The sequence below is a fragment of the Lithobates pipiens genome, unplaced genomic scaffold (genome assembly GCF_037356315.1).
Source record: "Lithobates pipiens isolate NorthernLeopardFrog02 unplaced genomic scaffold, aLitPip1_a1.2 Scaffold_16, whole genome shotgun sequence".
Lineage (NCBI taxonomy): Eukaryota > Metazoa > Chordata > Amphibia > Anura > Ranidae > Lithobates > Lithobates pipiens.
The window spans coordinates 474,586,268-474,612,093 of NW_027507748.1; the positions used below are offsets into that span (position 1 = coordinate 474,586,268).

General features: G+C 45.4%; 1 protein-coding gene across 3 annotated transcripts in view; it reads right to left on the bottom strand.

Annotated features, from left to right (window-relative positions):
• NALCN (sodium leak channel, non-selective) overlaps nucleotides 1-25,826 on the bottom strand; it is an 864,749-nt gene that overhangs the window by 543,307 nt on the left and 295,616 nt on the right. The gene's annotated exons all lie outside the window — the stretch shown is intronic.

Sequence of the window (25,826 nt, forward strand, 5' to 3'; positions counted from 1 at the left end):
TCATCGGTTTTCACAAAAGTTATAGCGTCTACAAACTATGGGATAGTCTTATATTTCTTTATTACATTTTTTTTACTAGTAATGGCGATGATCGGCGACTTATAGTGGGACTGTGATATTTCAGCGGACATTCTGACACTAACTGACACTTTTGACACTTTCTGGGGACCAGTGACACTAATACAGGGATCAATGCTAAACAAATATGCACTGTCACTGTACTAATGAGACTGACTGGGAAGGGGTTAATATCAGGGGCAATCAAAGGGTTAACTGTGTGCCTAGCCAGTGTTTTACTATACTGTGTGAGGTGCTTTTACTAGGGGAAGAGATAGAATTTATTCCCTGCTTTGCAGAGACACAAATTCCATCCCTTCCCTCCTGTCAGCATGGCAATCTGCCTTGTTTACATAGGCAGATCGCCGTTCTACCTCTCTGCCTGATGATCAACGGGTGCTAGCGGATGTTGGGTACCGTGTACTCACTGATTGGCTTCTGCTGTGTGTAATCACAGCAGAAGTGAGCCGGCAGCAGTGCACATGCCTCTACCCAGGAGTGTCACATCACAAGTACTGTCCTGTAGCAGTAAAACTACTATAGGGTGGACTTGAACTGGTTATAATTACCTAGCTGCATGCCGCAGGTTTCTACTGCGCATATGTATGTTTTTTTTTGGAGGTATCTAGTTGATTCTGCCTTTCCATACTGTTGCCTATTGCAATGCAATGGCAGCCAATTCTCTGTCTGCTATATTGCCACCTTTATTGCACATACTTTGCTTGCTGCCTATTGGGAAGCTATTGTCCTCTGCGTTTCTCCTTTGGAAACCAAACCACTCTTTTGGTCACTTGTGGGATGGCTCCAACTGTTTCACTGGCTGTTTCTGCTCCTTCTCCCCTCCACCCCATGTGATTCATCATGCAACCACCACAGATCAAAAACTGCTGGGTGGCCATAAATAAAATTTCCTGCAGTGACACTTCAGACTTTTGCTGCTTGCTGCACCCATTAAAAAAAAACATTGCAGTGCAGAGTGAGTGAATAAACATCATGCAACCAGTGTACATAAGACTGCATTTTGTTTTTAATCTGTAGTGAATGTGGTAACTCTCCATTAGTAATCCTTCATGTTCAATGGTGACTGTGGGTTTAATAACACTTTAAATCAATAATAAAAATTTAAGTATCAACTCATAGATTTTAAGAAACTGACAATTGAAAGATAAGGAACGTAATTATATATAAAAAAAATGCATAGCTATTTGTCCATTAAAACTACTAGTATATTTGTTCTGTGCATACTGGGCAAAATCACATGTTCTCCTATTTCTTCTGCAGGTTGAATTTTATTAATGTTATTAATTCATGGAAAAATAAGTTGTACTGCATTATGGCACTAGGTGTAGTTGAAGCTCATAGAAAATACTTTTTTTCCTATAACTTGCAGCTCCATCTATTGACCATAATGTGGTATTTTCCTGAACCACTCAGCTTTCTTTATGAACGAATAACATTCAAAATGTAGAAGAAATAGCTTAAAAATATTTGATTTTGTCCCATTTGCACCGAATCATTGTACCAGCAGTTTTATTGGATGAATTTCTCTGCTTCCATCTCTCAGCAGCTACCCTGTTTTTTGCCTCTTCAGCAATGATCCCTGTCCTCTACCTCTCCAGCATTGATCCCTGTCCTTTGCCTCTCCAGGGGTGATCCCTGTCCTTTGCCTCTCCAGGGTTGATCCCTGTCCTTTGCCTCTCCAGGGGTGAGCCATGTCCTCTGCCTCTCCAGCAGTGATCCCTGTCCTTTGCCTCTTCAGGGGTGATACCGGTCCTCTGCCCTTCCAGTAGTGATCCCTGTCATCTGCCTCTCCAGCGGTGATCCCTATCCTTTCACTCTTCAGTAGTAATCCCTGCCATCTGCCTCTCCAGCAATGACCCCTGTCCTCTGCCCTGCCAGCAATGATCTCTATCTTCTGCCTCTCCAGGGGTGACCCTTGTCCTCTACCCTGCTGACCCCATCCTTAGTTCAGCTGACCTCTATCCTCGGCTCTGCTGACCTTGGTCCTTTGCCCTACTGACATTCTGTGCATGAACACAAATTCATACACATGAACCATACCAATTCCTGTACAGTGCCATGCTGACTCCCTGTACACTGCCTTAAAAACCAATATCCTCCGTACACTGCCCTACAAACTGCTGACCCTATCCTCTGCCCAGCTGGCCCCCAGTATACTACCCTGTTGACCTCCTATACTCTGCCCCCATGACATTTTCTACTGCACCCCCACATCAGACAGGCTAGATTTGGTTGTACACATGTCACAGCCGCTACGCTGTGCTTCAGCATGCCTGTTGTGGGGTGATTGCAATGTGGTTGTCTAATAATTAGGGGGTTATAACAGACAGTGAAGGGGTGATACAATGCCTCATCACTGCCTGTTTACTGCTGTCAAAAAAGCGGTCCTAAAGCGTATTCTACTTCAGACAGCAAGGCAAGTCTTAATAATGCCAAAAACTTATTTTGGGGCATTTGAGATGCTGCAAAGCTTGTTGAATGCAACATGGGGTATAATTTCTGAAGCAAGGCAATCTCAATAACACTAAGGTAACCATTTTATCTGGTTGCTTTGTTTAGCATTCAGAGTGCTTAAAAAAATTAAAAACCAGCAGCTACATATACCGCAGCTGCTGGCTTTTAACTGGTTGCTGACCGCCGGCAGTCAAATGGCGGCCAGGCGGCGCACCTATTGTGGCGGGAGGCCGTCATATGACGGCCTCCCGTTTAAACAGGGAATGCACGCGATCGTGTGCGCGCATCCCTGTTTCTTCGGTGGCGGCGTGTTACGGAGACACCGCTCGCCACCGAAGGGGGTGAACAGCCATTGGTTATGGCTGTTTACCACGTGATCGGCCGCGATAAAGTCACGGGAGATCACAGATGGTCAAAGCCCGCCTGTGCACGGCGCATGCGTGCGATCGCGAGCGCGCTGCGCGTGCACATCGGTGGCGGCGTGTTCCCCTGGAACACTGCTCGTCACCGACGCTGGTAAACAGCCATTGGCCGGCTGTTTACCCACGTGATTGGCTGTGATCCTTTCACAGCCGATCACTAAAATGTAAACAAACCGCGGTAACGAGATGTTACTGGGTTGTTCTCCGCCTCACACACCGATCGTGTGGGAGGAGGAGATTGCGGTAACATCTCCTTACCGCCTAGTGTACACCAATCACACTGATTGCCCCCCCCCCCAATAAAGAGGACCTGTCACCACCCCTCATAGTACCTGTCAATCACAGTCCATCAAAGTACCTGTCACAGTCCATCAGAGTATTTGAGTACCTGTCCCAGTCCATCTGAGTACCCGAGTACCTGTCCCAGTTCATCTGAGTACCCGAGTACCTGTCACGGTCCATCAGAGTACCCGAGTACCTGTCACAGTCCATCAGGGTACCCAAGTACCTGTCACAGTCTATCATGGTACCCGAGTACCTGTCAGCCCATTTGAGTACCCGAGTACCTGTTCCAGTCCATCTGAGTACCCGAGTACCTGTCACAGTCCATCTGAGTACCTGTCCCAGTCCATCTGAGTACCTGTCACAGTTCATCGGAGTACCTGTCACAGTTCATCTCAGTATCCGAGTACCTGTCACAGTCCATATGAGTACCTGTCACCAGGCCATCAGAGTACCCGAGTACCTGTCACCAGGCCATCAGAGTACCCGAGTACCTGTCACCAGGCCATCAGAGTACCCGAGTACCTGTCACCAGGCCATCAGAGTACCCGAGTACCTATCTCCAGCCCATCAGAGTACCCGAGTACCTATTTGCAGCCCATGTCTCATAGAATATATGTTGGGGTGTTTGCTTTCCAAAATAGGATCATCACCGGATGATGTCCCTGCCCATTATGATGTCACAGTCCCAGCATCCTCTGTGACTGTGACATCATAATGGGCGGGGACATCATCCGGTGATGTCCCTATATAAGTCGCCACGCGCCGCATCCCCGTCATTGTGAGCAGAGACAGCAACGAGGCAACATCTGAAGAGAAGAACATAAGAACAGAAGACGGCGACAGCGGCGACAGAAGACCACCGCCTGTAAAAGAGCTAGAAGAAGGCGCGGTGGCCCGGCAAGAAGAACCGAAGAGGGGGACAAGACCCCCGAAGAGGGGGACAAGACCCCTGAAGTCGGAAGAAGAGGGCGGCGATGAAGAAGAAAGCTGGGCTCCTCTGCTAGTAAAAGAGCTAGCAGAAGATAGCGGAGGAGTCTGGCGAGAAGACCCCCAAAGACGGACAGAAGACCCCCGGAGCTGTGCAATAAACTATTTTAACCCTTGTGTGTTGTGTTTTTTTTGTACATTTTTTTTCACAGGTGAATGGGTAGGGGTACATTGTACCCCATACTCATTCACATAGGGTGGGGGACCGGCATCTGCCCCCCGCCCGCAGACCCCGACAACCAACGGCCAGGGTTGTCGGGAAGAGGCCCTTGTCCTCATCAACATGGGGACAAGGTGCTTTGGGGTGGGGGGCAGCGCGGCCCCCCTTCCCCAAGGCACCCCCCATGTTGAGGGCACGCGGCCTGGTACGGCTCAGGAGGGGGGGCGCTCGCTCGTCCCCACCCCCTTTCCTGGCCGGCCGGGTAGCGTGCTCGGATAAGGGTCTGGTATGGATCTGGGGGGACCCTCACGCCATTTTTTCGGCGTAGGGGGTTGCCCTTAGAATCCATACCAGACCTAAGGGCCTGGTATGCTCTTGAAGGGGGAACCCACGGCAAATTTTTTTAAAATAAATTTAGCGTGGAGTTACCTCTTCAGAGCTCATTCTCTGATTGGCCACGGCAAAAGTCGCCTGGCCTGGGGCGACTTAAAGTTGTGTTGTAAGTCGCCCCAGGTCGTGTTCAAGTCGTCTCCAAGTTGCCTCATAAAGTCGTCCTAGAAGTCGTGTCGCCCCTGTGTGAACTGGCTCTTGGTGTCTCAAGAAATGAGATACACCTGATGTACTGAAGGCCTGATCAGATGTGATCAATTTTCAGCGATTGGCACCATAGTTTGTAGACTCTATAACTTTCACAGAGACCAAATATTATACACTAATGTGGGTTATTTTTACCAAAGATATGTAGCAGTATAAATTTTGGCCAAAATGTACGAAGAAAAATTACAAATTAGCAAAAATTTATGACAGAAACAAAGAAAAAGGCATTTTTTTCACAAAATTTACATTTTATTTTATTTATAGAACAAAAAATAAAAAACTCACTAGTGATTAAATACCACTAAAAGAAAGCTCTATTTGTGTGGAAAAAAGGACGCAAGTTTCATATGGGTACAGTGTTGCATGACTGAGTAATTGTCATTCAAACTGTGAGAGCGCTGAAAGCTTAAAATTGGTCTGGTCAGGAAGGGGGTGTAACTGCGCTGTATTGAGGTGGTTAATAATAGGACACTTACCTGTCCTGGAGTCCAGCGATGTCCGCACGGCAGCTGATGTTTCCATCAGCTGTTGGGTGCTGCCGCCGCCATTGCGGGTGAGGGTACTTGGCAGTGTAGCCTTTCGGCTTCACACCGGGAACCCTACTGTGCATGCGCAAGGCCACTTTTGGGTGGAACTCTGCTTTAAAAAGTGTGCCAAATATCAAATTTTGAAGCAAGCACAAACAAGGCCTTAGGCTGGGTTTACACTGCAGATAAATGCGGCTCTAGGCAGCAGGTGTCCAGTGCGTCCCTGTTCTCCGTTTCAGAGATGGATCCGGCCCAAATGTTTGCCTGAATTCGGACCTGAAACAGATCCAAAGATGCACAGGACCCTTGTGCAGTTCGCTCCGCAACTGATTCAGAGATGTGAATTGATAGCCAGTCACAATCTCCTGTCATGTGAATCGGATGTGTGAACCCAGGCTCAGTTGCAGAACTCAATCGTGTACAATGCTTATAGGAAGACTCTAACAGATACATTACAATATTTTATTCTGTGTTTGTTTTTACATGACATAAAAATAGCAACACAATGAGATCATAAAATAGTAGCAAGTATTAAGTGGTTATTTTCAATTACATTCGCAACCATTTTTGCTTGAAGTGTGTAGGTGTTTTTGTGCGTGTATACTGTGTGTGATGTGGTGTGTGTGTGTGTGTGTGTGTGTGTGTGTGTGTGTGTGTGTGTGTGTGTGTGTGTGTTTATAGGGTGGAGGGATTTTTAATTTTATTCCACCAGCATAATAATTACACAGCCCAGCTGAGCTTAGTCAACATCTGCTGTCTACAAATAATTTATTAAGTCAATCACATAATGAGGCCTAAGGCTTTATATTTCTAGTTATATTTAACAGAGACTCAATTGGTAAAACATATATTCATGTAAAATGTTTATATAATTTATTCAAAAACTATCATTCTCCTCACATACCATGCCACGGTGTTAAAAATCAGTCTTCAGTGCACTTTGAATGACCATTGCAATAAAAAGGACAAAATTAGCCGGGAGGAATTGACCTTTCACTGTCCAAAAATAGCACATCTCTTTGCAGCTTTTACCATGTGCAAAGTTCAATAAAACATAGTTGCTGGAATTATATGTTGCCTATAAATTTAGCCTATTTGCTGTAAACTTCCAGGTAGTGTAAACTTTTAATATTGGATTTGAGTGTGCATTGTAAATCTTTCTGCCACAGTAATTGGTTCAAATATCTCCATATACACATTTTTCTACACAACATAGAACTTTTCTGGGCTTATTTAATAAGGCAAGGTGCAATGCACAAAGAAATCATCAAATTGTAATTGGATTGCTATAGCTTGCTGCACTTTGCACTTTATATTTACTGCTCCACCACTTTGATGAAGAAGCATGCATGGGGTAATCAAACCTCAAAGTAGGTGCAGGCTGGTATTTTGTAAACCTTAACATTTGCCACAAGGGTCAATATGAATTTCTGTGGGCTTTTGTCCAGTAACAATAGACACCATTATATTTTACTGCAGTCTATAACCATTTTGTATTCAGACCTAATTCTTTATTAGGCTTCCAATGATGTTACAAGTATACTCCAGTTAAAACTGTAGTTAATCCTTGAAATTCATAAAGGGAGCACTGCCTACCTGCTCAGCACATTTTATCCAGACATAGCAGTACAACAATTTGTGAAGCTAGAGCTGTCTTACAATAAAAGTCCTGTGCAAATCTACATATTATCACTCCATGCAAATTGTGTTAAAGTGATTGTAAAGTCTAATTTTTTTCAAAAAAAAATAGCAAAAAATGTATACTTACTACCTCTGTGCAGTGGATTTGCACAGAGCAGCCCAGATCCTCCTCTTTTTGGGTCCCTCTTCTGTGCTCCTGGCCCCTCCTTCAAGTTGAGTGCCCCCACAGCAATGCTATGGGGCACCCAAGGTGAGTCACATCTCCATGACACAGAGCTGAGGCCTGGCCCCGCACCCTCTTTCTCTTCATTGGCTGACTGACTTTGATTGACAGCAGCAGGCGCCAATGGCCTCAGCCAATCAGGACGGAGACTCACGAATGGCCGAGACACTCGTGGACATTGCTAGATGGGCCTTAGGTAGGTATTGCTGGGGCGGCTGCTGCACACAGAAGGCTTTTTTTATCTTAATGCATAGAATGCATGAAAAGAGAAGTATGAGTTTAATTTTTTTATTTAGAATCATACTTACCTCGATGGGTGCAGCATCGGTCCAATGCTGCATCTGTCCCCCGATGCCTCTGCACTGAGAACCGGGCGATTGAACATCACCGATCGCTCGGGTTCTGACAGTTCCCCGAGCAGAGAGCTGTAGAGGGTTAGCCACAGCTCTCTGCTCTGCTCCTCCTCACTCACTGGAGTCCTGGAGGGAGAGGGGGCTCACTGAGAGGCTGAGCGTGCTGTCAGTCCAGGCACCAGGGGCATCCCGACTTCCATTGTCGGGATGACACGGTGCCTGGACTGACATCCATGACGTCAGCAGAGAGCAGACTTCAGTCCACTCTCTGCTGAAAATGGGTCACAGGAGTGCAAAACAAATTGATCCACAGAAGTAGTACAGCCAAACAAACTTTGTCTGGACTTCTCCTTTAAGATAAAAAACCTTGTGACTTTACAACTCTACTTTAAACTAACTGAACTAAGCATAAACCTGAGAGAGCATATAAACAATATCAAAAATTGTTTTTCAAACACCACAGCCTCTCTGAACATTTTAGAAAACACCACAATAGGAATCCCACACATATGAAGGTGTACGCTATAGATAAAATAGAGAACCATTGGTGGGGTACCAATATAAAAAACAGGCGGTCTCATAGAACGAAACATTCTACTCAATAATTGGATTGGGGATATGGATACATATGTTTACATAAGGTTGGGGCACACAAAAAGGACCAGTTTCATTAATGGCAAGGTAACATGAATTATTTAATAGGGCCTATATAAGCATTAGAGTTATAATAATGTTGTGTCATATATACAGTATAAAGATTACACAAAATTAGAAAGGCAGGGGTTAAAGCATGTCATGCTAATCCTTTGGGGCTGTTGTATATACACATACATATACAAATATATATGAAAATAAAGAGCAAATGTGTTTAAATTTTTTAATGTTGTAATGATTAAATAATTCCCTATTTTTTTTTAATATATCATTTTTTAAAAAATATTTTCTCATATATTTTTTAGTATTCATATTGACAATAGGGAAAACCTATACAACACTCCATAGGTTTATTACTTGGCAGAACGACCATATAAGTGAAATAGGCAGATCCCTTTGAAAATGTGTTTGAGCTTGAAACACGTCGGGAAGAGTCCTATACACTGACTTCATTTCGTGGCAGAAGTGGTATGTTTTTTTTTGCATTTCTATACAAATTTTATGGCCTTTTTGTACATGTACCTCCATTTTACCTCATAAATACTACACTATAGTAGCTACACTTTTGGCTCCCAGTGAGTTTCTTTTAGACAGTTCAACCCCACTGAAGGGGTGCACGGATTTACTGCTGCCCACTGCTGCACCTTTATTGATGCAAAACTCGGCTGAGATCAACCTGTCCACGTGTTTTATAACAGAAAGCTCATCTTTATTCATCTTCTGGTGAGTGCAATATATACTGGTGGAGGGATATCACCGTGGAGAACCTACAGACCATATTTTTGGTGGGATGTCCTTTGCATCAGATGCTAGCTGCCATCTGATGTCTGATACAAGCTGTACAATTTTTTGGAATAAGGACGTTTTAGTAGACTCAACAATTTGTTATCACTATGCACTTCTGTACTTTATGTCTGATCATGAATTTACTTTTTTTTGTTTCAAAAACTTTGTTTTTCATTTTGGTCAATGTTTGCATTATAAAATACAAAGATGTAAGATGACCGATTTTAATAGGGGACATGTTGGATCGTTGTATTTGTATGACAATTATATTTCCAATTAATAATGGGATCACTGGAGTTTAACAACATGATTGTGAGCAGAATCTCTGATGGATCATAACAGGAATGAGTATCAACAGGTAACATGCCTGAATTCCTGCTATGTTATCATATACCGTGTAAACTGAAGTGACAATAGGGAGTACTGGGAGGATATATTATTAATATTATAATACAGGATTTATATAGTGCCAACAGTTTAAGCAGCACTTTACAACATGAGGGCAGACAGTACACTTACAATACAAATCAAATCAGGAGGGATCAGAGGGCCCTGCTCATTAGAGTTTACAATCTAGAAGGGAGGGTCAAGTGGAACAAAAGGTAATAACTGTGGGGGGTGAGCTGATGAAGAAAATGAAAATACAGTTGTTAGGTGTAGGTAGGGTAGGCTTCTCTGAAGAGAAGGGTTTGCAGGGATTGTCTAAAAGCTAAAAGAGTAGGACATAAGCAGACAGATTGGGGTAATGCATTCTATAGGATTGGAGAGGTTTTGGAAAAGTCCTGGAGGCAAATATGGGAGGAGGTGACAAGGGAGCAGTAGGGTGATGATGTGATGAGGGAGCAATATGGGAGGAGTAGGAATAGTCTACACATCACGGCATTCCCAACCTCTGATGGCACTTCCAGGGAGGAGCAAAATGCATTAGGCGGGAATGTCCGGTGATGTCATGTCCAGTGTTTGGAGCGCAAACAGCAAAAGTTGTGTTTCTAGTTGGCGTTACGTGCTATTGACCCAAGAATAATATATGTGAGTGTTAAATCTGTTTTTGTAAAAAAAATGTATACAATTAAATTATACTATGGATGTCTCCTGATTCTCCTTGCATGATAACGCATATGAGAGACCTGTCATCCTGCTGAAGCATATGAAGGAGTTGTGAATTGCACAACACAGAAATCGGAGGCGTGTCATTTTCCTAACCGACGCTATACCTATTAGGAGTTGATGAGTGAGGGCACATGAGGAAGGGAGCACAGCACTTTTTTGCCTTTCATTGCACATCACTGGCACAAGAAAATTTAAGCACGGATTGCACTTTAACCACTTGCCGACCGCCTAACGCCGATGTACGTCGGCAGAATGGCACGGGCAGGCATAAGCACGTACATGTACGTGATTTGCCTCCCGCGGGTCGGGGGCCCGATCGGGCCCCCGCCCGGTGCCTGCGGCGGTCGGTTTTCGTTCGGGAGCGATCCCGGACGAGGGGACGGCCATTCATTCATGGCCACCCCCTCGCGATCGCTCCCGACGAATAGAAATCCCCGGTGACATCACTTCCTCTCCTGTAATGTAAACACAGGAGAGGAAGTGATGTATTCTCTCCTCCGTGTCGGTATTTTTCGTTCCGACACGGAGGAGAGCGGATCAGTGAGTTGCACCAACACATCCCACACACAGTAGAACATGCCAGGCACACTCACACCCCCCCTTTACCCCCCGATCACCCCCCCAATTACCCCTGCCCCCCAGTCACAGTGACACCAATGTCATTTTTTTTTTTTTTTTTTTTTTTTTTGCATTGGTGTCATTTGTGACTGTAATAACTGTTAGGGCAGTTAGAGTTAGCCCCCTTTAGTTCTAATGTACCCCCCTAACCCCCCCAATAAAGGTTTAACCCCGTGATCACCCCCCGTCGCCAGTGTCACTAAGGCTGGGTTCACATTGCAGCGGTTTATGAGAACGAATGTGATTCGCACCGCACTGCAGTGCAAATCACATCCGATCTCTGTGCGATTCGAGTTCAGCCATTCGCCGCACCCGCCGCACCCGCCACACCCGCCGCACCCGCCGCAAATTCGCACGGGACCCTTTTTTTGGCCCGCAGCAGAATCGGATCGCATGGGTGTTCACACCATGCGATCCGAGTTTGCAGATCGCACTGCGATATGCGAACTGATCTGGGGGTGTCAGTAACATTTCACTGACACTCCCAGCAGTTCGCATAGGGCAGTGTGAACTGCCGCCGGGAGGCATGCGATGCGGGAACCCGCCGCGGATTCGCGGCGTTTCCGCATCGCTCCAGTGTGAACCCAGCCTAATAAGCGATCATTTTTCTGATCGCCGTATTAGTGTCCCAGGTGACGCTAGTTAGGCAGGTAGGTATTTAGGTTCGCCGCAGCTTTTTATAGCGCCAGGGACCCCCATATACTACCGCATAAAGCCCCCTGATTGCCCCCTAGTTAACCCTTTCACCAGTGATCACCATATAACTGTTACAGGTGACGCTGGTTGGTTAGTTATTTTTTTATAGTTTCAGGGCACCCGCCATTTATTACCTAATAAAGGTTTAACCCCCTGATCACCCGGCGGGTGTCATTTGTGACTAATAACTGTTAGGGCAGTTAGGGTTAGCCCCCTTTAGTTCTAAGGTACCCCCCTAACCCCCCCAATAAAGGTTTAACCCCGTGATCACCCCCCGTCGCCAGTGTCACTAAGGCTGGGTTCAGATTGCAGCGGTTTGAGAACGGATGTGATTCGCACTGCAGTGCAAATCACATCCGATCTCTGTGCGATTCGAGTTCAGCCATTCGCCGCACCCGCCACACCCGCCGCACCCGCCGCAAATTCGCACGGGACCCTTTTTTTGGCCCGCAGCAGAATCGGATCGCATGGGTGTTCACACCATGCGATCCGAGTTTGCAGATCGCACTGCGATATGCGAACTGATCTGGGGGTGTCAGTAACATTTCACTGACACTCCCAGCAGTTCGCATAGGGCAGTGTGAACTGCCGCCGGGAGGCATGCGATGCGGGAACCCGCCGCGCATTCGTGGCGTTCCCGCATCGCTCCAGTGTGAACCCAGCCTAATAAGCGATCGTTTTTCTGATCGCTGTATTAGTGTCACAGGTGACGCTAGTTAGGCAAGTAGGTATTTAGGTTCGCCGCAGCTTTTTATAGCGCCAGGGACCCCCATATACTACCGCATAAAGCCCCCTGATTGCCCCCTAGTTAACCCTTTCACCAGTGATCACCATATAACTGTTACAGGTGACGCTGGTTGGTTAGTTATTTTTTTATAGTTTCAGGGCACCCGCCATTTATTACCTAGTCTCACTAGTGTACCCCTAAATTTAGGGGTGTCTACTTTCCAAAATGGGGTCATTTGGGGGGGGTTTGTGCCATCTTGGCATTTTATGGCCTTCAAAACTGTAACGCCCTTAGAAAGCCTGAAGGCGGTGCTTGGTTTTCGGGGCCCCGTACGCGGCTAGGCTCCCAAAAAGTCCCACATATGTGGTATCCCCGTACTCAGGAGAAGCAGCAGAATTTATTTTGGGGTGTCATTTCACATATGCCCATGGCATGCGTGAGCAATATATCATTTAGTGACAACTTTGTGAAAAAAAAAAAAAAAAAAAAAAAGTTTGTAATTTTCCCGCAACTTGTGGCAAAATATAAAATATTCCATGGACTCAACATGCCTCTCAGCAAATAGCTTGGGGTGTCTACTTTCTAAAATGGGGTCATTTGTGGGGGTTTTGTGCCATCTTGGCATTTTATGGCCTTCAAAACTGTAATAGGTAGTGAGGAGTGAAGTCAAATATTTACGCCCTTAGAAAGCCTGAAGGCGGTGCTTGGTTTTCGGGGCCCCGTACGCGGCTAGGCTCCCAAAAAGTCCCACATATGTGGTATCCCCGTACTCAGGAGAAGCAGCAGAATTTATTTTGGGGTGTCATTTCACATATGCCCATGGCATGTGTGAGCAATATATCATTTAGTGACAACTTTGTGAAAAAAAAAAAAAAAAAAAAAAAGTTTGTAATTTTCCCGCAACTTGTGGCAAAATATAAAATATTCCATGAACTCAACATGCCTCTCAGCAAATAGCTTGGGGTGTCTACTTTCTAAAATGGGGTCATTTGTGGGGGTTTTGTGCCATCTTGGCATTTTATGGCCTTCAAAACTGTAATAGGTAGTGAGAAGTGAACTCAAAAATTTACGCCCTTAGAAAGCCTGAAGGCGGTGCTTGGTTTTCGGGGCCCCGTACGCGGCTAGGCTCCCAAAAAGTCCCACATATGTGGTATCCCCGTACTCAGGAGAAGCAGCAGAATTTATTTTGGGGTGTCATTTCACATACGCCCATAGCATGTGTGAGCAATATATCATTTAGTGACAACTTTGTGTAAAAAAAAAAAAAAAATTTTTTTTTTGTCATTATTCAATCGCTTGAGGCAAAAAAATAAAATATTCAATGGGCTCAACATGCCTCTTATCAATTTCCTTAGGGGGTCTACTTTCCAAAATGGGGTCATTTGGGGGGGTTTTGTACTGCCCTGCCATTTTAGCACCTCAAGAAATGAGATAGGCAGTCGTAAACTAAAAGCTGCGTAAATTCCAGAAAACGTACCTTAGTTTGTAGATGTGACAACTTTTGCGCAAACCAATAAATATACAATTATTGACTTTTTTTTTACCAAAGACATGTGGCTGAATACATTTTGGCCTAAATGTATGACTAAAATTGAGTTTATTGGATTTTTCTAATAACAAAAAGTAGAAAATATCATTTTTTTTCAAAATTTGCGGTCTTTTTACGTTTATATCGCAAAAAATAAAAATCGCAGAGGCAATCAAATACCATCAAAAGAAAGCTCTATTTGTGGGAAGAAAAGGACGCAAATTTTGTTTGGGTACAACATTGCATGACCGCGCAATTACCAGTTAAAGCAGCGCAGTGCCAAAGTGTAAAAAGACCTCTGGTCATTTACCAGCAAAATGGTCCGGTCTGAAAGTGGTTAAAGGACTAATTAAATTGTGTGTACTGAATAGATGCATGGATATATGTTACACCAGATGAACTGTATTTGATTTTTTTTTGTATGAATTGATGTATCATTTAATTTACAGTATGCTGATGATTTTAACACAATTTGCACGGAGCGATAATATGTAGCTTTGCACCGGACTTTTTTTGTTAGACAGCGCTGGGTTCACATACTTTAATTTCAAAAAGGACACCACACCTTTAACCGCAGCAGCGGTCTATATTACCATATATCACACTGGTACACATGCCGCAGCGCAGGGACACCAATATCTAATGCCCCGTACACACGACCAGACTTTTCAACATCAAAAGTCTGACTGAATGATTCCGGCAGTCTATTGAACGTGTGTGGGCTGCAGCGGACTTTTGATTTGCAAAAGTCTGACAGACTTTAGAAATGGAACATGTTTCAAATTTTTCCGACAGAACTCTGCCGGACCCAGAAATCCGCTCGTGTGTGTGCTAGTCTGACGGACTAAAACCGACGCTAGGGCAGCTATTGGCTACTGGCTATGAACTTCCTTATTCTAGTCCAGTCATATGGCATCACGTTCGAATCCGTCGGACTTTGGTGTGATTGTGTGTGGCCAAGTCCGTTCATTCGGAAAGTCCATCAGAACTCTGTCAGAACTCCGTCAGAACTCCGTCGAAAGTCTGCCGGACTTAAGTCCTGTCGTGTGTACGCGGCATAAGCCTTTTTGCATAATAATCAATTGTCCCTGATTTAAAGGGACTGTTAGGCCGCGTACACACGGGCGGACTGTTCGCCCAACCTTGTCCGCTGAACAGTGTTTGGGCGGACAGTCTGCCCGTGTGTGGGCTTTTAGCGGACAGTTTCAGCGGACAGTTGGACGGACAAAGTCTTTCGGAAATTCCGAAAAACTGTCCGCTGAAACTGTGTTTGAGCGAACAGTCCGCCCGTGTGTGGGCCTGTCCGCTGTACTTTCGAAATGAGCGGACTGTTCCCGCTCGGAAAGTCCGCCCATTTCGAGCGCGTGTACAGGTAGGCGGGGCCCGCGAAGGAGACGTCGCGGGCTCCGCAGCCTGGAATGGGCTTAAAGGGGAACCCCAACGCCGAAAAAAATCGGCGTGGGGGTTCCCCCAAAGTCCACACCAGACCCTTGTCCGAGCACGCTACCCGGCCGGCCAGGAAAGGGGGGCGAGCGAGCGCGCCCCCCCTCCTGAGCCGTACCAGGCCGCGTGCCCTCAACATGGGGGGGTGCCTTGGGGAAGGGGGGGCCGCGCGGCCCCCCCACCCCAAAGCACCTTGTCCCCATGTTGATGAGGACAAGGGCCTCTTCCCGACAACCCTGGCCGTTGGTTGTCGGGGTCTGCGGGCGGGGGGCTTATCGGAATCCGGGAGCCCCCTTTAAGAAGGGGGCCCCCGGATACCGGCCCCCCACCCTATGTGAATGAGTATGGGGTACAATGTACCCCTACCCATTCACCTGTGAAATAAAGTACAAAAAAAAACACAACACAGGGAAAAAATATTTTATTGCACAGCTCCGGGGGGTCTTCCGTCTTCGGGGGTCTTCTCGCCGGACTCCTCCGCTATCTGTGTGTAGCTCTTTTACTAGCGGAGGAGTCCGGCTTTCTTCCTCCCCGCCGCCGGCCTCTTCTCCCGACTTCGGGGGTCTTGTCCCCCTCTTCGGTTCTTCTGCCGGGCCACCGCGCCTTCTTGTAGCTCTTTTACAGGCGGTGGCCCGGTCTTCTGTCGCCGCTGTCGTCGCCGCCGCCGCCTTCCGTTCTTGTTCTTCTTCTTGTTCTTCTTCTTCTTCTCCTGGAGATGTTGACTCGACGAGCTCTCCGGCCGGAATGCCAGAGCCGCGCTGTGCGATCACTTATATAGTGACAATGGGGCGGTGTCACATGGTATATGTCACATGGGTTGGTCACATGGGTTGATGTCACATGGGGACTATGACATCGTAAGGGGGCGGGGTCACCATGTGACCAACCCATGTGACATATACCATGTGACACCGCCCCATTGTCACTATATAAGTGGCAGCGGAGCGTGTCCCTGGCATTCCGGCCGGAGAGCTCGTTGAGTCAACATCTCCAGGAGAAGAAGAAGAAGAACAAGAAGAAGAACAAGAACGGAAGGCGGCGGCGGCGACGACAGCGGCGACAGAAGACCGGGCCACCGCCTGTAAAAGAGCTACAAGAAGGCGCGGTGGCCCGGCAGAAGAACCGAAGAGGGGGACAAGACCCCCGAAGTCGGGAGAAGAGGCCGGCGGCGGGGAGGAAGAAAGCCGGACTCCTCCGCTAGTAAAAGAGCTACACACAGATAGCGGAGGAGTCCGGCGAGAAGACCCCCGAAGACGGAAGACCCCCCGGAGCTGTGCAATAAAATATTTTTTCCCTGTGTTGTTTTTTTTTGTACTTTATTTCACAGGTGAATGGGTAGGGGTACATTGTACCCCATACTCATTCACATAGGGTGGGGGGCCGGTATCCGGGGGCCCCCTTCTTAAAGGGGGCTCCCGGATTCCGATAAGCCCCCCGCCCGCAGACCCCGACAACCAACGGCCAGGGTTGTCGGGAAGAGGCCCTTGTCCTCATCAACATGGGGACAAGGTGCTTTGGGGTGGGGGGGCCGCGCGGCCCCCCCTTCCCCAAGGCACCCCCCCATGTTGAGGGCACGCGGCCTGGTACGGCTCAGGAGGGGGGGCGCGCTCGCTCGCCCCCTTTCCTGGCCGGCCGGGTAGCGTGCTCGGACAAGGGTCTGGTGTGGACTTTGGGGGAACCCCCACGCCGATTTTTTTCGGCGTTGGGGTTCCCCTTTAAGCCCATTCCAGGCGGCGGAGCCCGCGACGTCTCCTTCGCGGGCCCCGCCTACCTGTACACGCGCTCGAAATGGGCGGATTTGCCTCCTCCTTACGTGGGCGAGTCCGTTCATTTCAAAAGTTGAGCGAACTGTTTGCCCAACCTTGTTCGTCAAACAGTCCGCTCGTGTGTGGGCAAGTCCGCTCATGCAAATTTTGAGCGGACTGTTTGCCCAAACTGTTTGACGAACAAGGTTGGGCAAACAGTCCGTGCGTGTGTACGCGGCCTTACTCTTTTGGAACTAAATTCCTCCTTTTCTGCTTTTCTCCTCTTTTTGGTCTGATGTGTGGATCTCTATAAAAAATGTATTATCTAACTACTATAAGTGTTAAGTGGCACGGAAGCTTTTATCCAACCTCTAAATAATGTATTTGTTATTTTGAAGAGTCAGTATAAGGGAGATATAGCGGTGAAAAAGCACTTGTGAGTCCTGGTTAACTATAGGCATGGCAGGAATTGCCCTTTGCCTAAATACTTTTTGCTAAAAAGGTGTCTCTCTTTCTTTATTTGGTTTTTCATGTTCAAAAAGACAAACATGCAACATCATAGTAGTACAAAAATGGTGTTAACATTACAAAGCATTGGGATAAGCACAAGGGGGATAAGGAAAAAGAAAAGTGTGTGCCTGTGTGTGTGTGTGTGTGTGTGTGTGTGTGTGTGTGTGTGTGTGTGTGTGTGTGTGTGTGTGTGTGTGTGTGTGTGGGGGGGGGGGGTAGGGGATCAAATATCCCAGAAACAGTAGTGTATGACAAGTTTAGTATAAGTAGGTGAATTGGGAGGACGACTGGAAGTCTCTATTTTCCATTAAAGTTGATAATGGGAACAAGAAGGAGGAAAAAAGAGAAGGGGAGGGGTTTGGGGGGGGTATAAGGGTGGATGATCTGTGGGATCAGGTCAAGGAAAATGTCTGCCCCATTTTGAGGTGGGGGGGGGGGAGTTTAGAGCAAAAGACCTAGAATCATATGCAGTTGTATTCTAGCCCTAGGGACAAAGTTTTAAGGTTTTTTTAGACCAAGTGTCATTAACCTCCCTGGTGGTACGATTAATTCAGATTTTAGGTGCTGAAAGCAGTACCATTATTTTGCATGGAAATTTGGCGTTTTATATTGTAGGCCTTTAATTCTTAGGAATAACTCACTTAAATCTGTCTAAACCAGAGTCTAGCAGACATCCCGGGTATGATAAAGTTTGAAAAATTAAATCATAAATTATAATATAATAAATAACTATAAATAATTATACCAAATATTAAAAATAATAAAACATATTCAATAATGTAATCAAATCAAAAACACTGAAATTTGCTCAGTTGCATAATTGTCGCTGTCATTACTTTTCAGTATTTGATGACGGATCTCCCCACAAATCGCTATCCCTCAATTCTGCGAGTGATTCCAATTTATTATCGCTGTTTTCTAGCTGGTCTAAAACCATTTTTGATGTAAAGGCACAGTTTTGGTTGCTATGGTCAATCTCCAGTTTCCAGGCATAAAGAACAGTTTTTATAATATAAAACTGCATGCAGGGCACTGAAGAAACCACAAGGGACAAAGGGGATGTGAAATAATTACATGTAAGACTGTAAGATTACATTATACTGTATGTAATGTGTGTGTTTTACTTTTTGAATTTGGCCCAGTTCTCCGTCCCCATGCGTCGCAACGTTCGCAGGGAACGGAGCCTGGCGATGAGATAGATCGCGCGGAGGACGGCTCGCTTGCACTGTAGGGAGACATTGCTGGATCTAGGGGATGAGGTAAGTAAACTCATCCTGGATCCATCAATGTGGTCTCGAGTCTGGCTCGGGGTTACCGCTAATGGTACTGAATTTTCACCCCGAGCCAAACTCGGGAATACCGCCAGGAGGGTTAAAGAATAAGTTGCAACATTTCCCAACACATCCCAACATTTCATATGTGGTATTTATCATTTAATATGTGTCTGCTTTACCATGTACTTATGTTAAAAAGAATCATGTTCTCTTTGTATAGTTTCCTTTAAAAAAAATACCTGGTCATCCTGCCAGTCATCCTGCCTATTTCAAACTGACCACGCAAGGCAGGAGAGCACATTCATCCAAAATATCTTTAAAAAAAGTAAGGTTCCCAAAAAACTCCATGGGCAAAGCTCTAAACGCCTTTACCACTCATCAGTTTAGAGTTACCCATGAGTTATGGCACTAGAATTATTGCTCTCTGTATGACATTTGTGACAATACCTAACATGTGTGGTGCCATCATGGTTCACATACACATGCGCACTCTGTGCGCGCATTTAAATTTGTGGCTGTGTTGAAGACAACTGGGCTTACATTAAATTTATTTATTTTTTAAATACAATTTTGTTATAATTTTATTTTTAATATATATTTTTTAAATGTACCTTTATTGCTATCACAAGGGTTTACAAATCCCTATGTGATAGAATTGGCCACGTGACAGATACTCTTTATGGAGATACTGGAAGTCTATACAACCCCCAGGTTCACTTTCACTTTACAATTGGGAGCCAGCAGAAGGAACAGAGTACAAGCTTGTAACTGCTACTGCAGCCATGAGCTTGTTCTGAGCCCTTCACTCTCTGGACATAGTACATTCATCTAGAGAGCTTAAAGGGATTATAAAGTAATTTTTTTTTCTTTTTTTTTAAATAACAAACATGTTATACTTACCTCCACTGTACAGCTCGTTTTGCACAGAGTGGCCCCGAACCTGTTCTTCTGGGGTACCTTGGCGGTTGTCTCTGCTTCCTCCCACAGGTACTTCTCACGTTCATGCGAGCTCCCTCGCACGGTGAGAAGCACCTGCGGGTGCGCTCCCGTGTTACAGCCGGCGGCTATAGCCGCTCGCTGTATCACACGCCCCCGCCCCCGGCACGCTGTGTCATTGGAAGTGATTTCCAGCAGCTGCGCTGCTTTCGATCCATCCACTCCAGCCAATCAGTGGCCAGGCTGAGTGACGAAGAGGACAGCGGGGGCGAGCGCGGGATTTTCGAGGGGTCAGGTAAGTAAAACGGCGGGACTGGGGGTGCCGGCAGTGTGAGATGTTTTTTCACCTTAATGCATAGAATGCATTAAGGTGAAAAAACATTTACCTTTACAACCCCTTTAAGTGGTAAAGCACTATGCTCCCGGGATTCTTGAAAGCAAGTCAAAGAGGCACGTGGTCAGTCGGGGTCATATGCTTTTCTTGAGTTAGTATGGTAGGTGAGCATTTAGCAATTCACATTTTCTTCCAGTTGCTTATATGTAAGGATTCCCATAGATCCCTCTCCCATTCCTTCACGAAAAGGTGTCCCTCATTCAAAAAAGGTTGGAGGCATGTCTTTTGCCAGTAATCTGGTGATCGAGGAGAATGTCAGTACTAATGCCCTGTACACATAGGGCATTTTCCCATTGGAATAAACTGTCTTGTGTACACACAATCACACCAAAGTCCGATCATCAAGAACGCGGTGACGTACAACACATAAGACAGGACTAAAAAAAGGAAGTTCAATAGCCAGTAGCCAATAGCTTCCGTCTCGTACTTGCTTCAGAGCATGCGTCGTTTTTGGTCCGTTGGAACAGCATACAGACAAGCGGTTTTCCCGATAGGAATTGGTTCTGTCGGAAATATTTAGAACATGTTCTATTTCTAGGTCCATCAGAATTTTCGACGTAAAAAGTCCAATGGGGAACACACATGATCGGAATATACGAATAAAAGCTCCTGTCTGACTTTTTCTGTCGCACATTCTGCTCAACCACCAGTAGAGAGAAAAGAAGTTGCATAGCATATGCTTCAGAATGTACATGACCAATGAACTGCTGAAGAGCTAGCTGCAGGAGATTCACAGAACTCAGATTGGACAAACGGAATTAACATTTTAGGTTTACTACAGTTGTAGTGTTTTGCCTGGAATTGGTACATTTTATTGTTGTTATTTGACCTGACTGCACACTTTATATGTGCACAAAGAAGTGATTTTGTATCCTTTATATGCCTGGGCTGCTTTGTAGTTTGGCAGTGGCAAGCACAGTGGTGAGGTTTAACAACCAAGATTGATGAAAAATTAACTGTGATATGTTGGTATTGGTTACTGCACACCGCAACCTGTTCATTGGTGTTCATATTCACCAACAGGAATAAATGCACTTTGGTAGGGCAGTTCAAACAGAAATATGTTCAGCCATCAACATGAGCAATTTTAGTTCAAATATAGTATCTACAGGAATTATTCCAATAATACACTACATTGATCTCTTGCACGACAGTTAAATTATAGTGCTGGCTTCAGCTTCAGAGAGTCAGCACCATGCTCAGATAAGAAAAAAATAAATCACTGAATACCAAAGCGTTTATATGCAAAATATAGGTTTACATACAAAAACTACAAACTGACAATGCTCTACGAAATACCAAACACAATGGAAGTGCTGGAAAGGAAGAGTGACCCCTGGAAGTCGCACATCTATTGTGTCCTACTGCAATGAATGGAGTGGCAACCTCAGCCTGGACACCGACCAGGCCACGCCCCTGCTCAGAGTCCAGGCTGAGGTTGCCACTCCATTCATTGCAGTAGGACACCATAGATGTGCAACTTCCAGGGGTTACCCTTCCTTTCTTGAACCTTTGCAGGACCCAGGACAGGCTCCATCCCCTGTCAGCACTCTAGGGGCAGCTGCAGATGCACTGTCCACATACCCGCTCCCTATCGAGCCTAAGCAGCCCACACACTTTTACCAGGTCACAATGCAAGTGCTGCAAGGACTTTTTTTTACTGCACCCATTGACACCAATGTTGTTTTTATTTTTTTGTTTTTTTGCTGCACCCACTGACACCCATGAGGTAGGGAATTGCAACACCAACTGATGCCAATGCTGGAGGTTAATATTGCACTGACAGCATTGCTGGGGGGCTAATATTGTTACCACTGACAAAAATGACTGGGTTTATTATTTCTGCCACTAGCACCAATCTCAGGGCTTATTTAATTCACTCTTTTTTGTACCCCAAGGCCTTAGTTTGTCTAAAACAGTGGTCCCCAAACTGTGGCTTGCTTTTATCCAGCCCTTGGGGCAGCATTCCCTCCACTGTCAGCAAAAGTGGGGCATAGTTCCTGCCACTGACACTGACATTGGGGAACTATTCCTCCCACCAGCACAAATGATGGGACACTGGTCCTCTCATTGACACCAATAATGGGGCACTATTCCCCCCATTGATATCAACTCTGGGGCTTTCTTACCACAACAAAGAGGGAAAGATGCCAAAATACAAGCCATACATCCTGCTTTATTGACCATATTCTGTTTTTTTGCCATGCTCACAAGCATTTTGTAGTGTAGTGTAGTGTGTATTACACTATGCACAATATATTGTTACCATGCATGTATACCATGGAGAGTACCTAGGCCTGTAAAATGGTCATGTGTTATTTTGCCATGCTAAGACCATACACAGCAATTATCAGATATAATATTTTTATGTGATGGCTATCCATATGTAACCAGGCATGCTGTTACTGATTTATGCAGAGCATTAAGTAAATTGTTATTGTGAAAGTTGCATGAGAAAGATTTCTTCTTTCTGCCACAAAATGGAGCCTGTGGACATACTGTGCTTCTGAAATACAAAGGCAGAACATGGAAGGCTGCCAGCCAATACAGCTGCTGAGAAAACTACAAGTTCCAGTGAAGCTGGATGCAGGAGAAGTCTGCAAAGAACCATATAAATGAGAAACCTCAGGAAAGAGCAGGGGCTTTGGGAGGATCACCGCCAACCCGGACAGTAGGAAGAATCTGCTGCTGGGGAGCTAGCAAGAGGGACACAAAAGTTATTTAATCGCTGAGCAACTGGCAGACCTGTTTTACCGGAGAGCCACTGTGAGCATTGCAGATACTTGCACTGGGATCTGCAAGTGGCTGCTGCTGTACAGATTCTGCTCAGAGATCTGACCATCTGCCACATGGAGGCCCAAGCACAATGTACCCAGTCTAACACTGTGTTGGCCAGTTCAAGAGAAGCCTGTATTTTGCTTGAGAACTCAATCAGCTGTCCATCCACCAGAGAGCTGCAAGAAAACAACACATAGAAACACCATTCAACCCAGAGGGGACCTCCACAACTACAGTCTGCTGCTCAGACCATAGAGCTGGTGAGCAGATATTTAACCCACCATTTGTCTTGTTGAACATCTTCATAGGAAGCCCAAATTCAACCTATGCATCTTCTAAGCTTTATACAATTGATCTTAAGCCCAGTCCATACAGTTCTGCTGAGTTAACACCTGCAAGCACTTTGTTAAATACTACTTAAGTTGGCTTACCCCTATGCACCCAGAAACTCCTTTGCTTTCTTTGCGAGTTCATTGTGTGCAGGAAGATGTAATATCTAAGCACATCAATGTCATCAAGGTCCCCAGAAGCTGACAGAAGACTGATTCCAAAAGAACTGTATATATTTCACTTGTTTATTAGCACAGCCTTTATATTTCTGCATATTTTAACATCTGTCAAGAGCCTAGGCCTAGCTCCCTTACTATGAGTGCTCACAGGCCACCTAGTTCAAGTTCTCCAAACCTTGTTACTTTCATACCCTTGGTCTCTTGTTGCTGTGCATACAGTGAGGAATGCTACAGTGTATGCCTATTGCGTCAAAGTTCAGTTTAGCTTCTGCTATACCTGATAACAACAGCAGAGTATTTCTTGTGCTATTACATCTTGCATTATATTCTGCTTTATTTGTTCTCAAAGAACAATATACACAGTTGTTTGCTACTGAGTCTCAAGTTAAATTTTAAGGTGCCCCCTAAGTGTGCTGAAATTGTTAACCCCCAGTGCTTAAAGTGGTATAACCTGAGGTGTCAGAGGGGCCAAGGTCATTATCCAAGTACAAGTAAGAACAGAGGACCCCGATAATACTAGCTAGCGGCCCTAGCACTACACATAATACGGTTTACCATGTTAAACAATTTGGCCTATGTTTTTCCACTATTTAGTCCATCCTTTTTTTTTCTAGTTGTCTTCTCAGAATCTCTCAAAACCTGAACAGCATACAAAGATGATCATTTTCGTTAACACATATGCAAGCAATGTTTATGAAGTAGTCGGTTCTCATGTATACACCGTGTCATCACAATTATTATTCTTAGTGGCTAATGATTAGGCTTGCCTTATCAGCATGAACTCTTCAGCAGTATCAGCAACTGCTTTTAATGAACCAAAGGCAAATTAATCATACTGGAGCAGGTGATAGAAAGTTGTATAGATACACAACATAAATAAAATCTCAGCAAATTTCTGAAAGGCATGTTTTATTAGGTTGAACTGTACTTTATTGGTTAATGTTGATGTCTGAAATGGAATGTACCCAAAGAAACCTTTTGCACCTGGAGTGCCTTCAGATTTCTTCTGGGTTGCCTTGGCCAGCGGGTGGATGAAGCCTGCCTTTTAGATACACAAAGCCACAGGATTTCATTGTGTACCAATACAACCTTCGAGCTACCAGCATCCTAACAACCCATGACAGAACCGGTTAATAAGGGGAATGTCGGGAACCTGCTCAGCAGAGGCGGCTCTAGGCTTTTTGAGGCCTTAGGCAAAACCTAGACATGAGGCCCCACTCCTGCCCATAATGGGAAAAATAATTCAAATGATAAAAAAAAAACGAACTGTACAAATTCCATATATTAAGAGCTTTAAAGTGCTGGTGTCAGTGCTCTTGGTGCTGGTGTCAGTGCTCTTGGTGCTGGTGTCAGTACTCTCGGTGCTGGTGTCAGTGCTCTCTATCTCACAGGCAATGTTAAACCATTGCCGGTCTGAGCTTAATGCCGCAGCGGCATTGTTGTCAGCAGAGGCGGCTCTTCAATTAGGCTGTCGGGAGACCCCTGTGAGTGTGAGGCCTTAGGCGACCGCCTTATTTGCCTAATTAGAGAGCCGCCTCTGTTGCTCAGCATCCTTGATTGTCCCTCTGTCAGAGCTGACATCACATTAGCTGAGTGAGGGAGTGAAAAGGAGGGAGAAGAGAAACACTGAAATATTAACCACTTAAGGCCCGCCCGCCACAGGTTTACAGCGGAGGATATCGTTTTTATGGCAGCAGTTAGCTCCCTTTCAGCGGGCAGTCCGCTACAAGATAAAAGTGGTCTTTGCGGCGGATTCACCGCAAAATCACTTTTATCGGTGGCACCACGATCTGGCAACCTCCGCCACTTACTGGAGCCGAGGTGATCGCATCCTCTTGCTGGCTCAGTATCGAGATGAGTGAGGGGAAGATGACCCCCACCCATCTCCATACAACTGCTGGGCAGAAGCGAAGTCAAAATGTCACTTCCGCCCATAGCTCTTAAAGGCCCCAGGTCTTTTTGACCCCAGATCTCATATTTAAGAGGTCCTGTCATGCTTTTTTCTATTACAAGGGGATGTTTACATTTCTTAAAACTGTGTAAAAATAAAAAATAAAAGGTAAAATAAATAAGATTTTTTTTTTTTAATGCGCCCCATCCCGACGAGCTTGCATACAAAAGTTAACGCATACGTTAGCAGCACCGACATATGAACAAGGTGTTCAAACCACACATGTGAGGTATCACTGCAATTGGTAGAGTGAGAGCAATAATAGTAGGCCTAGACCTCCTCTGTAACACAAAACATGCAACCTGTAGAATTTTTTTAAACGTCGCCTATGGAGATTTTTAAGGGTAAAAGTTTGTCGCCATTTTACGAGCAGACACAATTTTGAAGCTTGACATGTTAGGTATCAATTTACTAGGCGTAACATTATCGTTCACAATATA